The 16,918-nt window shown below is 37.2% G+C and overlaps 1 protein-coding gene across 4 annotated transcripts in view; it reads left to right on the forward strand.

Annotated features, from left to right (window-relative positions):
- The first annotated feature begins 596 nt into the window (after positions 1-596).
- The window catches only part of LOC127647464 (testis-expressed protein 2-like), a 71,624-nt gene continuing 55,302 nt past the window's right edge, over positions 597-16,918 (forward strand). For 3 of the 4 annotated variants that reach the window (XM_052131722.1, XM_052131721.1, XM_052131724.1), the window contains exons 1-2: positions 605-739; positions 4,544-4,601. The gene's annotated coding sequence lies outside the window, so the exon portion shown is untranslated. Of the gene's footprint in view, positions 740-4,543; positions 4,602-16,918 lie in introns of all 4 variants that reach the window. The other variant, XM_052131723.1, reaches the window with a different exon arrangement.

Below are 16,918 nucleotides of genomic sequence, written 5' to 3' on the forward strand. Positions count from 1 at the left end.
AAAAAACCTCAACTCTGGAACATAAAAGTGCCCTTAGTTGAGCAAACACGTGTATAATTATTATATTATTATTATTTTAAATAACAACATTAATTCAATATGAAAGTGGAATACTGAGGAAGATTGTGGAATATCTGGAATATTTACCATTATTGCAGTGGCCAGAGGTGCAACTCTTTCAAAATACTTTTTTTTATTTGTTTTAAATCAAAGGATTAAGCTTTAATTTATTTTAAATATTTAAATTAATGTCTATTTTTATTGCATGATTAAATGTATAATTAATATAATATTTATATGATAGATATTATATTATTAAATAATATATTTATTATAAGTATAGATTTGTATCCTTATATCTATTATTATTATAATGTAATATAATATAATATAATATAATGAGTCCAATCTGATCAAAGTCATGTTTCATCCTGCAGGGGGCGCCTCGTCCCGCCCTTTTGCCTAGGTCACCAAAACACAAACACACGCCCATTGTACCAGACATTTTAATCAATCACAGAGCGCGTGAATGGAGATGTGCCCTGGACGTGCACCTCTCAGTCGCGCAGATCAGAGTGAGTTGCTCTGGTCTGTATGGGTTATTTTCACATTTCCTCCTCCGCTCGCTTCCTTGTCAGTGGCTCGTAAACAGACATAATGAGATGTCCACGGCATTTGTTTGACAGGACGCTGTGTGTGTAGTTTGAGAGGAATGACAGCTTGATGAAGATGTGTACTGGTAAGATCGTGCTCACGCCCATCATCATCATTTATGTGTGGTTGCTATGAGCCGCATGACTGTCTCCAGTCAGACAGACGAGTATCATAGCAACCGCGCTGAAATCTGCCCTGTCTGCTTGTGTTTAATTGTATAATCTCGAACTGCGTCTTTACACTGATGCAGTCGCGGATGATTGACAGAGAGCTGATGTTTACCTCTAGAGAAAAGTACGGTGGTGCAGTGATGTTGTTATCAGATATGAATACGATGGCTGTCTGATATGTGTCATGCTACTGAATGATAATTATATTCAGACAGACACCATGGTCTTCACATGACATTTCAAGGTACCATGTCCAAAATGATATTAGCAAGGCGCTGTGTCCAAAAACATAGTATGCATATGGTACTAGTGGCTAATTGTCGCCATGAAACACTTTAGGGAAGAAGAATTTATTTCAAGGTTTGCCAGGGTACTAACAGCTGTTGCACCCTTTGCTATTAAGCGCACATACTGGCGAGAATAAACATGCCGGTTTTTTCACACTAGTTGCCTTTATCTGTTTACCAATAAAATGCTTGTCAAAAACCAACAATCATTGTTTATATTTCACATAATTAGAACGTGAAGACAAGGAGGGGATTTATTACAACATAACTTATAGAACACTAATTTGAATTCTGCTAAATTAGATATTAGGCCCACAGTTTAAAAAAACTTTAGTGAAATAAACGGACACATTTTATACTCTGAGATTGTTTCAAATGCTTCTAATGCTTGCACATGTATCAGTTGTAACACAGCTGCTGGAAATACTATCTTTTCCTAACTCTGGTAGGAAGCACACACATGCTAACAAACAAATTGGCTATACACATTTATAATCATGGTTTTGGATTAAAGCTACTGTTATCTATCTATCTCGGACTTTACCAATTAAATCATTCATTATTTGTCTTGTTAACTTACCTAAGCTTTCTGACTGTATGACAGCTAACAAAACTCTAGAAGGACTATTTGCTACCATGTTTATGCCATGGGTAGGTGTCCAACCATCCAGTGTTTAATGTTTAAACCAAATGTTTGCCTGATTTTCTTAGTCACCTTGCATCCTAGCATGTCCCAAAACATGTTAAATAGATAAATGGATAATTGCAACCAGCAAAGTCTACTTTCATGGTCAGATAGGAATAACAATATATTCAAATGGAAAGAGGAGTAAAAAAATGCTTTAAGCTTAAAAACTTAACGCATGACATGACAACGGCCCTAGAGTCTACATATACTTACATTATGGATTACAACAAAATCTCATTTTCATCTAAACCAGACTGTCAGATTTTCACCATAGTAACAATAATTTCTGCCAAAATACCCTCGTTCTGTAGTAACTTGTTAATAGCCATCAGAAATATTGTGAAAGCCTCTTACAATTTTTGAAGGAGACCACAGTTAAAATAACTCTAGAAACTATGGTAGTTGGGCAGAAACCACAGTGTATGGTTACAGTATTATGGTAAATGTTTGTAAGGGGCAGATCAGGAAAAGGATCTCAAAAATGTAAATAGCCCAAGTACTTAAAATATGAATGTCCTAAAACACAAAGTAATATAATAATTTAAATCTTATAATGTCAAATGTATTGACTGAATACTCTGTTATTTTCTGTACAGGACTAAGGGAATTTGTGTTTGTGTTCAGTCTCGGTTGCATTGGGAAATCATGGGGATTGTGATTCTCGCTGCTCTAAAAATAGAATAGATCTCTTTTGCATTGCAAACAGATTTAGAGGATAGTTGGTGAGATGTAAATGACCCGTTTCTGCAGTTATTTAATCATTCTTTTTACAATTCAAATAAGCAAATCATTTTGTGTCAGTAAAGATACTCTGAATGACCTTCATTGAAGACATGGCTTACATTTGAAAAAGGTTACTTGTGTGAGTTTAGTCAGAGAGATACTAGGGTTGTAAGTATTTTTGCTTTATTGATTTTGGTTTAAAAATATAATTTATTGAAACATGAAAAACTTAAATTCATTTCTAAATTCAAATGGCACTTTAAACAACAAAGAAGTTAAAATAACGATAGTGATCAAAAATCTTATATAACCACCTCCCCAAATCTCCAATGGCTCCATTTGCCATCACACAAGTTTACGCCAATTACAATATACTTGTTCCAAAAATAATGCTGCCAAATATGTGTTCTTATCGAATTTGTGTTTTTGTAATAAAGATAATGCTGCCTAAAGAAATTAAAATGGAACTAATTTAAGGTTCAAAGCGAACGTGCCTTGTATTATTTTATGATCTAATCACTTTCATCGTCTTCTTTAAAGATATATATTACTGAACCTGCAGATTATTGTTCATAATGCATGCTAACCGTGTGGAAATGAAGTGAACTAAACTCACAGCACCTCCTGAGATGATCAGAGTTCATTTGCAGCATTCTCGTAGACGACATTATTCTTGAAAATAGTTTTCAGACAAAAGAAACAGAGACAGAGTGATAACACTTTACGAGATGGGCTCGTGCTGCAGGCCTCTGAACTAATAGTGAATCAGATACAAGCATTGACAGCTTTTCTTTTGTCTGTTCTTAAAAATATAATAAAGTGTGTTTCTAAAAATGTCTTACAGGTCGCCCACCTGTTGTGGGTAGATGAGCAAAATTATCCGCGCATGAAATTTGGACAAGCTTACGAACTGGATTCAGCCTCGTCACATTATGCGGATGGGGGTGCTAGTTTCACACCCTTGGCTACTGTTTAATATATTATTTTTGCTGACTTCCCAGATCCATGATAATCATCTTTTAATGAGTGTCACAATCAGTATCTGGATATTTGTAAGAATTTGTCTATATCCATTTACATCGTCCTATCGCCCAGACCTAATGTGCATGTTTGAGGTCCATTTTCCATGTGTAATGACCACAGAGGGGCACCAAAAGTGAGTTTTGAAGCAAGTTATTTTATGCTGTACAGGCTGTAATACAATGAAGATGAATGTAAACTTTATAACACAAACCCCAAACCTAACCATCAGTGGAGTACAAATGTAATGTTAGAGGTAAAAATGCAATCTCCAAAATCGTTCTCATCGCTGATTATATGAACACGATTTCTTCCTGGTTTCAACATGGGATTCAAACCCGGGTCTTACACTGTGCACCCGGTCACACCACAGGGGAAGATAAATACACTGGAGCAGATGCCGCTTGCCACTTGTCGGCATAATGTGGCCAATCCTAGTGTACCGGATCTCTTGGAAACTACATGCCGACTTCCTGTGTGATCGTGTTGGCTAGAAATTGTCTCTTACATGAAAACGAACAAAGATTAATATTTGGTCTCTACTGGTGCTTCATATTTGTTGAAATGCTCTCTCTCTCTGTCTCTCTCACATACTGAAGTACACTTGTATATGCAGTCATTTTCATTTCTGCAGAAGTGTGTATGTCAGTGTGGGTGCTGCATACACACTGAACTCATTAAAGTTGCATGAGTGTTTGCCTGTATGTGTGTGTGTGCTGTCAATGACCTGTACGCTTTAACCTGCCATCACAATAAACAGCCTGTGTTGAACTGAGAGCACTGACAGTAAAGGATGAGACTCAAACCATTTCACGAGGTCTTTAACAGCCCTTCATTTTCATTATGAGAGTAAATCATGTAATGTAATGCACAACTGTTTGTTTTGCCCACAACATGACATGTGATGGAGTATCAACAAACCTATACCAAATTTAAAGCACAGTATTTTGTTTAGCATGCTTTTGCAATAGTAATGTGTTGTGTGTCTGTGTGGTCTACAGGTTGATGACGGCGTACACCGATACGGTTGCAGGTTGAGACTGCGGCTGAGGTCTCGACGTAAGTGCTATGATTTTGAACTATGCCCGCATTCATGACGCTGTGCTCTGAAGTCATGTTTTTCAAATAGGGCTGTGCGATAGTACGATGTAATCAGAAAGCAACAATATATATCGTAATGACAAACCATGGAGTTGGGAAGTTGGCAAATATATAGTAGAACAGTATCCCAATTGTTATTGTGCACAGTGGCACAATAAGTTACATTGGGGCCCATGGGCTCACCGTTCCGCGGGACCACTGCCAGTCGTCCGGCAGGTGGTTGTGCACCGTATCCGTGTTTATATTTATATCAGTGTCTCCCACTGCACACATTTATATGCGCTCCTCCTGAGATTGACAACGGGGAAGAAAAGGGTGGAGTATACCGCTAATGGAGCCCTGTTTTGGGACCCTGAGATTCAGCCCGTGTAAGCTTGTACAATAATGTGCCCCTGATCAAGCACTTACATTTTTAGATACTCATGAAAATGATGCCCAAACGTTAAAAACATTAAGGGATAGGGATGTGTAAGACTAAATGGTAGGCTATTGTTGCTACTAGATGGCACTGGAAGTTGTGTCTTTACACATTTAAGTTTTGCTTTATATTTTAACAAATGCTATGCTGAAATTACTGTCATATTACTTTTTGAATTATAATAAGTAATGCAATTATTTAAAAGGTGGATATCTGGAGTGGAGGTATACAAAGTTTCATTTTACATTAGACTGTGCATGCCCTCTCACAAGACAAGCAAAGAGTGGTGGTGCAAGAATGCCAGATCTACTGGTTCTACTGGTTTACAAGTTGCTTTATGCATGTCCTCAACTTCTGTTCCAGTTGAGCAGGCCTTTCGAGTTCATGGATTAATCGCCTGAGGCCCACGATGACATGTTAAAATAATGTACGGTCTAACTAGTAAATGGCTGTTGTAGGCAAAGTATGGCTATTTTTTCCACTTCATTTTTTTACCCTTCTGATTCATCAACTTCATCTTTTATTCTGTGAGTGGATGTCATGTTTTAGGACAATACATTAGGTTTGCATTTCTCATAGGCCTTTTTCTTCTATCCTAGCTATATTTGAACTGTTATTGGCTAACTTGATACAAGTTAAGCTCAGTCGACAGCATTTGTAGCATAATATTGTTTATCATGAAAGTTAATTTTGACTTGCCCGTCCTTTTCTTTAAAAAACTAAAATCTGGGTTCCAGTGAGACTTACAATGGAAGTGAATTGGGGCCAATTTTTGAACATTAAAATACTCACAGTTTCAAAATTTAGCCACAAGAAGACATAGACAATGTGAATGTAAACATTATTTGTGTGATTTAAAAAAAAACACACTTGGGTTATTGGGTATTGATACAGATTTCCCGATTCAATTCGATTCTGATTCACAAGCTCTCGATTTGATTTCCTCTCATTGTAGTAAAGGGTTGAGCACGGGGTGAAAGATCGATCTTGGGATTGAAGAATCAATATTGAGATGCTTCAAATGAGAATCAGAAAAGCAATATTTTTACCCAACCCTACTTACTAATCTTTTCTGTGAAAAGTTATGGCCAATTTTACAACTTCGTTGCCATGATGATGTAATGTCAACTAACCCTAAAATGACTGTAAAAATTACTTTTTAATCAACTTTACAGCTCAAGTAATACATGAGTTTTAACAGAAGAATTAATGTTAGTGCTTTTATAAAATTATAAGCTTCACATTTCTGCCTTTTTAAACCATCCAAAAATTGCCCCATTGACTTCCACTGTAAGTGCCTCACTGGAACACAGATTTTAGTTAGTTTTTTTAAAGAAATGGAGGCACAAGTCAAAACAAAGTTTTGTGGTAATCAGTATTATGCCACAAATGCTGTCAATTGAGCATTGTGGAATGGAGTATAACTAACCTGACCATTTGAAAACCTGTTCCGACTGCTTGTCTCAGACACACGCAAGAACTTGAGGACTGCAAGAGTCATGAGGGGAAAGAATTTGATGCCTGTTCAACCGTTCCATATATTGTTTGAATTAGTTGTTGTGTGTGTGTGTGTATATATATAATTTATTAATCATATTTATTTGATTTACTTATGCCTATTACTTGTGTTATGTAGTAATAAGATTACATAACAGGCTCCACAGTGGGGGCAAGGCAGTTGACAATGAAATCAGATATCACACATTTTTTTATAGAAATATTGTGAAAGTATTTCTTACATATTGCCTAGCCTTATGTGACTGTACATAAGACTGTACTCTGACAGTGTGTCAAAGGGCCGAACCCTAAATAAAAAATACTCAATGCATTTCTAAAACCAAGCAGTGTGAAAGGATTTTCCTTGTGACATTTCCTTTTCTGTTCCTCTTTCTGTTTGTTTTTTATTTCCCCTCAATTCATTACATTGGCAGGAGATTTATGGTTTTATAGACATAAAACCCCTTCAGTGAGGATGCAGGCCAATGCAGAAGAGAGAGCCTTTAATGAACCATAATATGGCACATATTCTCTGTGTCCGTCTTTCTGTTTGTGTGTAAATGTGTGTGAAATCCTGTGCGTGAACTCTGCCTTTGTGTGACTCAGCAGCAACTGTGTGTTGTTCACATGACTCACTTGAGCTGGATCGTGTGCACACATGAATCTGAATACAGGCCAGGACAGAGTGCTGTACAGTTAAAGGAAGCTCCAGGTTATTTTCAAATTAATGTCTATGTACAAGATTTGTGACATGCTGTCAATTACCACAAATACAAAAGTTCAGCTCAGTCGGTATAAACAAATGAAAAATGTGTTTACTATAATGCACATTCATGGAAGTCTATAGGGCAAGTGCATTGAAGGGTTTAAAGCAGACATCTGAAGCTCATACCTTTGTTAAAGTGCTTATATTAATTCTTCTGTACAAAAAGTGTGTGTTGTTTGATCTGTAAAGTTATTTTAGCGGTATGGCTACTTTTCTTGGCAGATGAATTTCTGGTGTTACTGATTTAGTTAGCACCATGTAAACAGTGCTTTATTGATAGTTACACCATTTCCCTTACATGCCCCTTTCTGGTATTCTTGTGTGGATGCCAATCAAAGGAACTGGGTTTTCTTTGTTAGCTGAATATGACCAATGTTCCCTCTAAGCTGTGTGCGTGCCATTATGATGTTGCTCCCACACAACAGTTTTGTGTTCCTTCACAAAAAGTTTTGTGTTCTCTTGCAGTAGTGTGCATTCACTCGTTATAAGTTTTGCGTTACCTCACAAAAGTTTGCTTTCTCGTAATAAGTTATGCATTCCTTCGCAATAGTTTGCTCTACCTTGCAAAATTTTCCATTCTCTCGTAATATGTTTTTGTTCCCTCGAAATGGTTTGCGTTCCCTCACAAGTTTATGTTACCTCACAATAGTTTGCGCTACCTTGCAGAAGTTTGCATTACTTTGAAAAAGTTTGCATTCTCTTATAATGTTTTGCGTTCCCTCTCAATAAGTTATATGCTACCTCACAATAATTTTCGTTCCCTCGCAATAGTGTGCAATACCTTGAAAAAGTTCGCAATCTCTGATAATAAGTTTTGTGTTCCCTCCCAATAGTCTGCATTATCTTGCAAAAGTTTGCGTTGTCTGATAAGATACGTTTTGGACCACCTTGTAATAGTTTGAGTTACTTTGCAAAAGTTTGCATTCTCTCGTAATGCTTTGCGTTCCCTCACAATAAGTTTTATGCTACCTCACAGTAAGTTTTATGCTACCTCACAATAAGTTATATGCTACCTCACAATAATTTGCGTTCCCTCGCAATAGTGTGCAGTACCTTGAAAAAGTTCGCAATCTCTGATAATAAGTTTTGCGTTCCCTCCCAATAGTCTGCATAACTTCTCAAAAGTTTGTTTGCTTTTATAATAAGTTATGCATTCCTTTGTAATAGTTTGCGCTACCTCAGAATAGTTTGCGTTACCTTTGCAAAAGTTTGCATTCTCTCTTAAGTATTGTGTTCCCTTGCAACAGTTTGCATTACCTCACAAAAGTTAGCATTTTCTTGTAATGTTTTGCATTGTCTTGTAATACGTTTTGTGCTACCTCACAATAGTTTCTGTTACCTCGCAAAAGTTTGCATTCTCTTGAAAGAAGTTATCCATTCCCTCGCTATTGTTTGTAGACTTGAAATTATATCATAATTTTCACACTGGTGCGGTGTCGCACCGACTAACACCGGTATTACCTCTGGTTGGATGCTAAGTGGTACTATGGGGTAGTTTGCGTTAAACAATAGCCTACACAATAACACAAGGCAGCTTGATTTCAAACTTTGAACTTTATTTGTATTAATTTTAACAAAAAATTCTAAATGGAACTGAATTAAATGTGCAATTAAAATGTGTGTTGTGTTGTGAAGAGAAACATCTGTTTGGCAACAAACCTACTTCTTTTGTGCATTCTCATAATGGGCTATGTGTTGGGCATTTCATTGTCCGGGCAAATACATCACTTATTGTGGGTTGTTGTGGGTTTAATGTTGGTGTTTTATTACCTTTCATCTCAGGAATCAGTTTAGCTGCTTCAGAAGGGTAATGACTTTCAATGTGTGTGAATAAATTTGTTTTGTTCCCTCAATATCCAATTACATTGTCAACCCCTGGGCTGAGGGATCGGTGAATATTCTTGCTTTAGTGATTTTGCATTGAAAATTGTATTGATTGGTTTAAGTTTTTAGTTTTTTAAATAAAAGACATTTCTAAATTCAAATTGCACTTTAAATGAAATAAAGAAAAAACAATTAAAGTAACAAAGTGGTAAAAAAATGTAAATAAATCCTATATAACCAAATTTCCATAACAATAAACAGGTGGAAAATTGCAAATAATAATTAAGAGCCAAAAACAATTATAAATGAACACATAATAATTATAATGATGATAATAATCACTCAAATATAAATCATGGTTTGAGGTGAATGTGTTTTTGTATTATTTCATGAATGAATGAATTATTTTATTATTTAATCACAGGTGTATAGGCTATATATAAAGTGACCCTGCAGAATTGCTATCACAATGAACTACTCTGTGGAAATAAAGCGAACTGAACTCGGAGCAGCTCCTGAGCTGAGATAGCTGGAGGTCATTTGCAGCATTGTCGTAGATGATACTATTCTTGCAAATTGTTTTCAGAAGACTGAAACAAAGGAAGAGTGCGAACCCTTTACACAAGCATGTTCCACGAGACTGCATGCCTCTGAACATCAGACATGTGCATAGACAGCTTTAGTGTCATCTGTTCTTAAAAATATAATAAAGTGTGTTACTTCAAGCACGTGTCTGTGTGTCTAACAGCATTTCTTGTGTCATTCCGAATCCAAGATGTTACCCACCATGCACATTATATTTGCTACCTGCAATTAAACGTCTTCTGTCAGTGCATGTACTTTGCTACCTGTGTAATCTGATATGTTGGTAAATAACATCTGGCTTTCAGTGCTTTATTTAGGTTAATTTATCATGGGTCGCAAACTCTTCATTATGCAACTATTCTTTAAGGCTATTCTATTCATTAGGCTAATGTATTTATATATAGGAAGATCCATTCATTATGTTTCCCCCTTTTACCCAGAATAAAATTTCACACCGGTGTTGACCCTTTTACCACGTAAAACCGGTAACAGCCTACAGCTGGCAACCCTATTAGTTTACGTTCACTCACAAAAAGGTTTGCGTTCCTCATATTGGAATGAGGTTTACGTTCCCTTGCGAGGTAATGTAAAACACATTGCAATAGTTTGTGTTCCCTTGCAAAAAGTTGTTACTTTTGGGGCCTATAAAATGAAAAATATAAAGACAGTAAAGAATAATAAAAGCAAAGTTATTATTATTATTATAATTAAAACAATTTGTGCAATTACCAATAATACTGCATATTTTGTCCCACTAAAATGAGCATTCGACAGAAAGGGACTGATTTCGAGTTATGATGCAGGAATGTTATCTATAACATCATTAAAGGTACAAAGTTAACACCTAAATTATATAGGGATAAATTATTCTGATAGTGGAATTGAGTTGGAATTCCTTTCATCTTTTTCATTGAAGTTCAGTCTTCTCTTGGAGTTTCTGAAAGCAAACAAATCCAGTAAGGCCTATATTTTCCTACAATCAGAGCACATTAGAAGAGAACAGATTTTACACAGAAGGAAAGCTAACTTTTTACATAATACACAAAGGTCCAGGCTTTAAACCCCTATATTCTATATTCTATGACAATTGACTATTTACAGTTTTCCTTGTTTAAATGGTGGTATTAATAACAAGACCATGGTAACCTCATGGATCGACACTACCATGGGTAGATTTGACATGATTTTTTAAAAACAAATTATGACATTTTTGTAATGAAAAACGGTATCCTAAACACATTTAAAAACACCAAATATAAAAATTTAGAAACTTCTTGGGAGTCACATGACGCTATGCGAGTGGAAGCAGCCTAGTGGCGTTCTCTGCTACACTTTGCTACAGTTATTCTTTCAAGCAACATTTCTTTGATTGATAAACTGCGCAGGGAGCGTAGGATGTCAAAGAATTCAAAATCGTCGTCCTGGAAATTTATGGTCACACACGTCTGACGCCTCTCAAGAGTAAGATGGCGGGGGTCCGGTTGGGAATGACAGCTCACTTTAGGATGTAGGTCAAAATATTGCAAACATTTATGCAGCTTTAAGCAAAATCTCGCCCGACATTGAGCGACCACATCTAAGGAAGAGAAACTTTACCCCTGATCACAAGAATGGACGAGGCTGAAAAGCTAATCAAGTCTCTGAAAGCAGCTGGAAAAGAGCTGCAGACTAGCCCACCAGCCACCAAAACTGATATGGGTCAGGTGTGGGGAAAAATTTTAGGATATAAAAAATAAAAGCAGACCTAATAATGTTTGTTTCCCTGAGAGAAAGGAAGGTCAAGATATGGTCATGTTCCTGGATGGGCTTATTCCGAATTTGTTACACAGCGGGCCGTCATCTGGAAATAGAGAGCGTGCATAGAGCTCTCGATCGGCTTCCCAGAGCGGGTGACAGACCCTGATCCATTCTGACAATGTTTTGCTGTCGGCAGACAGACGTTTTATGTGCGGCGAGGAATAAAGGCCAGTTGTGCTGGGAGAATTACAACATTATGGTTTTTCCAGACTTTGCCATTGTTACACAAGTAAAACGAGAAAGATTCAAAGAGTATAAGAAGTTACTTCACGCACAGGATATGATCTTTGCTTTTCCCGACTAAACTGAGAATTGATGCCAAGGACGGACGTAAGACTTTCACATGCCCATGAGAAGCTATGGCCTTCATTAAATCAATGGCGTGAGTGGGTGGCTTTGCCTGCACTGAATCAGTGGTATGGACTACACATTGAGCATTTCGCTGATGCAGATTGAGAGGGTTTGTTATTCGGTTGGCTTCCCACTGTTTGTCTCTCTCAATCTACTTTATTTGCCTTCATTAGTTTTAGTTTATTTGTTCATTTTGTGGGTTTGATGTTGTTATTTACTTGGGCCTATTTGATTGAAAACTTGTCCAGTTCAGTTGTATGGTGCATGTAAAAAAAAAACACCAGACTGAAGTAATCTTGTAGCAGTGGTGTGGTGGAGGGTCTCATGGATTTCTGGGGGATGTACACCAGTTGGGAATATTTTGTGTGAAGTTAAAGCTAATTTATTTTTGTTCTGTGGGTTAGTAAGGACTTTATGGTTACACACATGTTGAATTGTGGTCTTTATAATTTAGTCTTGGGTACACAATTTTTCTTTGCATGTCAACATGTCACACTTTAATATAGGTAAAATGTTTCTCTCCACATGGAATGTTAATGTGTGTGTGCACCCTATAAAAGAAGGAAGGTTATATCTTTTCTTAAGTGTAAAATGTTTTATATAGTGTTCCTTCAAGAAACGTACCTTTCTGCACAGGAAGCTGAAAAACTTGGCAGAGCATGGGATGGGCATGTGTTTTGTAGTCTGGCTTGAGTAAGAGCAGGGGAGTCATCACATTGATAAGCACTTACAATTTAATTGTCTCAAACAGATCAAAGATCATTTAGAGACATTATTCTTTCTAAGATGGTGCCGCGAATGGCTGCCTTGGTATGGAGCTCTCCAGTTATTTTGCGGTTTTTGTTTGTTTGTCCTGTGTTTAGTAATTTATTTCCAATCACTTTTAACAGAGACAAGCTGCTGAATATTCGGCAGCACACACCAGACAATCTTTAACCAGTTTTTGATTATTCAGACATTCTGTTGGACATTTGTACAAGCGCTTTAAAAGACACAAACGTCGGAAGCGAGCCAGTGCACTGGTCAAGCTCAGACAGCACGGCTCTCTAACCATGAACCAAGCATCCATTTTGTGAATCTATACTCTCTTCCAAACAAATCGGACAAATTACTTCTCCTCACCCACAAAAATAAGGACTCCTGGCTGAGTGAAGCCATTCTGGACAGTGCATTACATCTATCGGCTTCCAGCTATTCAGAGCGGAGTTTATGGGAAAAACAAGGTGGTGGAATGTGTTTTACATCAACGAATGTTGGTGTACAGATGTAACTATGCTGAAGAAGATGTGCTGTCCTAATTTAGAGGCACGATTCATAAACTTTAAGCGTTTCTACTCGACATGGGTGTTTTCCTTGTGTATTTTTGTACGTTTTTAATATTCCTCCACATATGTGTGTGAGCGCAGCTTTGCAACAGCTGGCTAATCACATTACAGACATGGTGCAACAATGCCCGGACTCATTTATTGATATTCTTGGAGATTCTATCAAGGCAAATCTCACACGTGAACTGCCCAAATACAGACAGCACATTACATGCCCCACCAGAGACAGAAATACACTGGATCATTGGTACACAACAAAGCTGTCCCTAGACACTTATTGGAGTGTTTTTGAGGCTGCAGCCACAGACCTTGATGAGCTCACAGATACTGTGACATCATGTATCAGTTTCTGTGAGGATATGTGCATTCCTACTAGGACTTATTTAACATACACCAACAAACCATGGACAACAAAAAGCAGGCAGCTTCGTCAGGTCAAAGAGTATGCTTACAGAAGTGGGGATAAATATTGTACAGTCAGGCCAAAAACAGACTTACAAAGGAGATTAAAGTGGGTAAAATAAGCTATTCTAAAAATCTGAAGAAAAACTGTTTTCAGCTAACAACCCTGCATCAGTGTGGAGAGGCCTGAAAGACTTTACCAACTACAAGGCACCATCCCCCAACACTGTAGGGAATCAACAACAGGCTGATGACCTGAATGTGTTTTAACTGTAGATTTGAAAAGCACAGTCCCACAACCACTCCAACCTTCACAGCACACAAACATTTATACCTCCTGCAACCACCCTCCTCCCCTCTCCTGCTACTCAACCTGTACTTAAGATCTGTGAAGAGGATGTGTGCCAGTTCTTCCAGAAACAGAAGACAAGAAAAGCACAGGGCCCAGATGGTGTTTCACCCACTTGTCAAAATTTTTGTGCTGACCAGCAGGCCACCATCTTCACACAATTTTTCAACCGATCGCTGGAGCATTGTGAAGTTCCCTACTGTTTCAAATGCACCACAATCATCACGTCCAAACAAACCTAAAATCACAGGACTTAATGACTACAGGACTGTTGGTCTGACCAGGGGCGAAAATTTCATCAAAATGTTGAGGGGTACAATAAACAACAATTCTCAAGAGCAATTTTTGAAGGGGACACCAAGGTTTTTTTTTGTTGTTGCCCCGTTAGGATTTGTATTATTTTATTTCTTAAACAATTATTTTAAGAATATATAATTATTTTATTTACAATACACATATTTTAATTATATTTTAGGGGGGGACAACCCTCAGATGGACAACCCCCCCCCCGCGATTTCCGCCTATGGTTCTGACGTCTGAGGTCATGAAGCCATTTGAGAGACTGGTGTTGGCCCACCTGAAGGACATCACTGAACCCTTCCTGGATCCCCTGTAGTTTGCCATTTGAACAAACAGGTTTGTGGATGATGCAGTCAATATGGGACTGGATTACATACTTCAACATCGTAGCAACTTCGTAGAGCCATTAGAACATCCTAAATTGACGAATGATCAAAAATACTTTCTTGACTCTGATATTACTTTGGATGACCTTGTTGAGGTAATTAAAGCCTTGCAAATATGTAAGGCACCGTAGCCAGATGGTTTTGCTTTTTTTAGATCTATGTCACAGAATTGGCTCCACTTATTTCAGAAGTCATTAAAGAAAAGTGAGCTACTGCCAACCATGACACAAGCCCTTATCAGTCTCATTCTTAAAGATAAGGACCCAAATGAATGTAAAAGTTATTATCCAATTTCCCTGATCCAGTTAGATGTAAAAAGATTGTCTAAAATTAGTAATCAAGCTAATTGATTAAGCAGAGTTATTAAATCTCTTCTACATATATATATATATATATATATATATATATATATATATATATATATATATATATATATATATATATATATATATATAAAAGTGAGGTTTACTCATGGTCATATTTCTGATAATATTAGACGTTTTATAAATATTATGTGGCCAGTAGCGAATGATCAGACCCTGATTGCTGCCATCTCACTTGACGCCAATAAGGCATTTGATGGGGTGGAATAGTACTATCTTTTTAAGGTTTTGGAAATTTGCGGTTGATGGGGTGGAGTGGTACTATCTTTTTAAGGTTTTGGAAATTTGCGGGTTTGAGAACACTATGGATTAAGTCACTCTATAAAAAATTGCCTAGGGAAGTAAAATTGGATCCCATTATGTCACACATTCAGAATGGACAAAGGTTTTCTGTATGTTCTGATACTTGCCTAAATGTTTTTTTCAAGCTTATGGGTGAACCCCAAATTGGATATTAACAAGTCACCCTTTTGCTGGAAAGAATGGATGGAGAGGGGTGATGCTACACTTAGTGACCTTTATGAAAACAAAGCTTTGAGATCATTTGAAAATATAACAGCAATTTGTGATTACTAGGTCTCAATTTTTCAGGTATTTACAGTTGTGCCATTTACTTTGTACTATTTTTGGAAGTAGTATACAACTCCCTAAAGCTGCAGACACTCTGTATGGTGCTCAGAGCCTTTGTATCAATGAGGAATAATACACTAAAGCTTCATGACCCTTTCCAGAGTCTTGGTGATGGGGCCTTAACAGCTCTTAAGAGGTTATGAGATTGGTAAACTTGGTATTGGAGGATGGGGAGTGGGAAAGAATAAAAAAAAAATTAAAACTATGTCTAGGGATGCAAGGGTATGCCTTATTCAGTTTAAGATTTTGCATCGTTTGTATTGGACTCCCTCTAGATTGTTTAGGCTTGGTGTAAAAGACACACCTATCTGCTGCCTATGTCTGTTGGAGGATGGAGACCTGGTACATGCTCTGTGGTTCTGTGTTTTGATTCAAGAATTGTGGATAAGAGTCCAGAATTTTATCTGTGAGGTTTTAGATTCTCAAATGTAATTCTGCCCTGGACTATGTACTGTATATTGGATGATGGGGCGGTTATTGAAGTTGGTGTCAAATATAAAAATGTGGGTCCAAACTAGTGTAATGATTGGCAGACCAAAAATGGAAGTCAATATTGGTGCTCCTTCATTTCAAGAATGGTTCACCGAATTGGGCATTTGAAAAGATGTTATACAAACAGCTTGGCAAATAAGATGCATATGGTAAGAAATGGGCCTTTCTGGAAGCCTCTCGGTGAGGGCCATGTGAAGAGAAACATTTTTTTTTTCTCTTCGTTTTTATGTGTATACTCAGGCTTGGACCAAGGGAATGTTTGTTGGGGGTTGGGGATCGGTAAGGGGATATGGAATTTATGGGGCAGGGCTCCAGACTGCGATTAAAATGGCTGCAAATGCAACCAAAAATAATTGATTGCAACAATAATTTTTAAATTAGTCACCACTGGCAACAGTCAGCTTTTATGCGTTCCTATGCGGTTTCATCAGAAATCTTCTTGTGAGTTATTGAATATATTTTTAGAACACTCTTGTTCTGTTTCTGACAAGCTCGATGCACAGCACACAACAACAAACTCGCAAGAGAGTAGTAAACAAATGTCTAATTTGAACCAGATCTTTAAATTAAAGTGTGTGTGTGTGTGTGTGTGTGTGTGTGTGTGTGTGTGTGTGTGTGTGTGTGTGTGTGTGTGTGTGTGTGTGTGTGTGTATATATATATCTGTAATGTAGATTCTGAAGAGCAGTACTAAATTAAGATAAAATAAATAGTTTATCAATTATATTTGTATAAATTATGAAAGTGGGTGAAGATTTGTGACAAAAGGGAA

The sequence above is a fragment of the Xyrauchen texanus genome, chromosome 8 (genome assembly GCF_025860055.1).
Source record: "Xyrauchen texanus isolate HMW12.3.18 chromosome 8, RBS_HiC_50CHRs, whole genome shotgun sequence".
NCBI lineage: Eukaryota > Metazoa > Chordata > Actinopteri > Cypriniformes > Catostomidae > Xyrauchen > Xyrauchen texanus.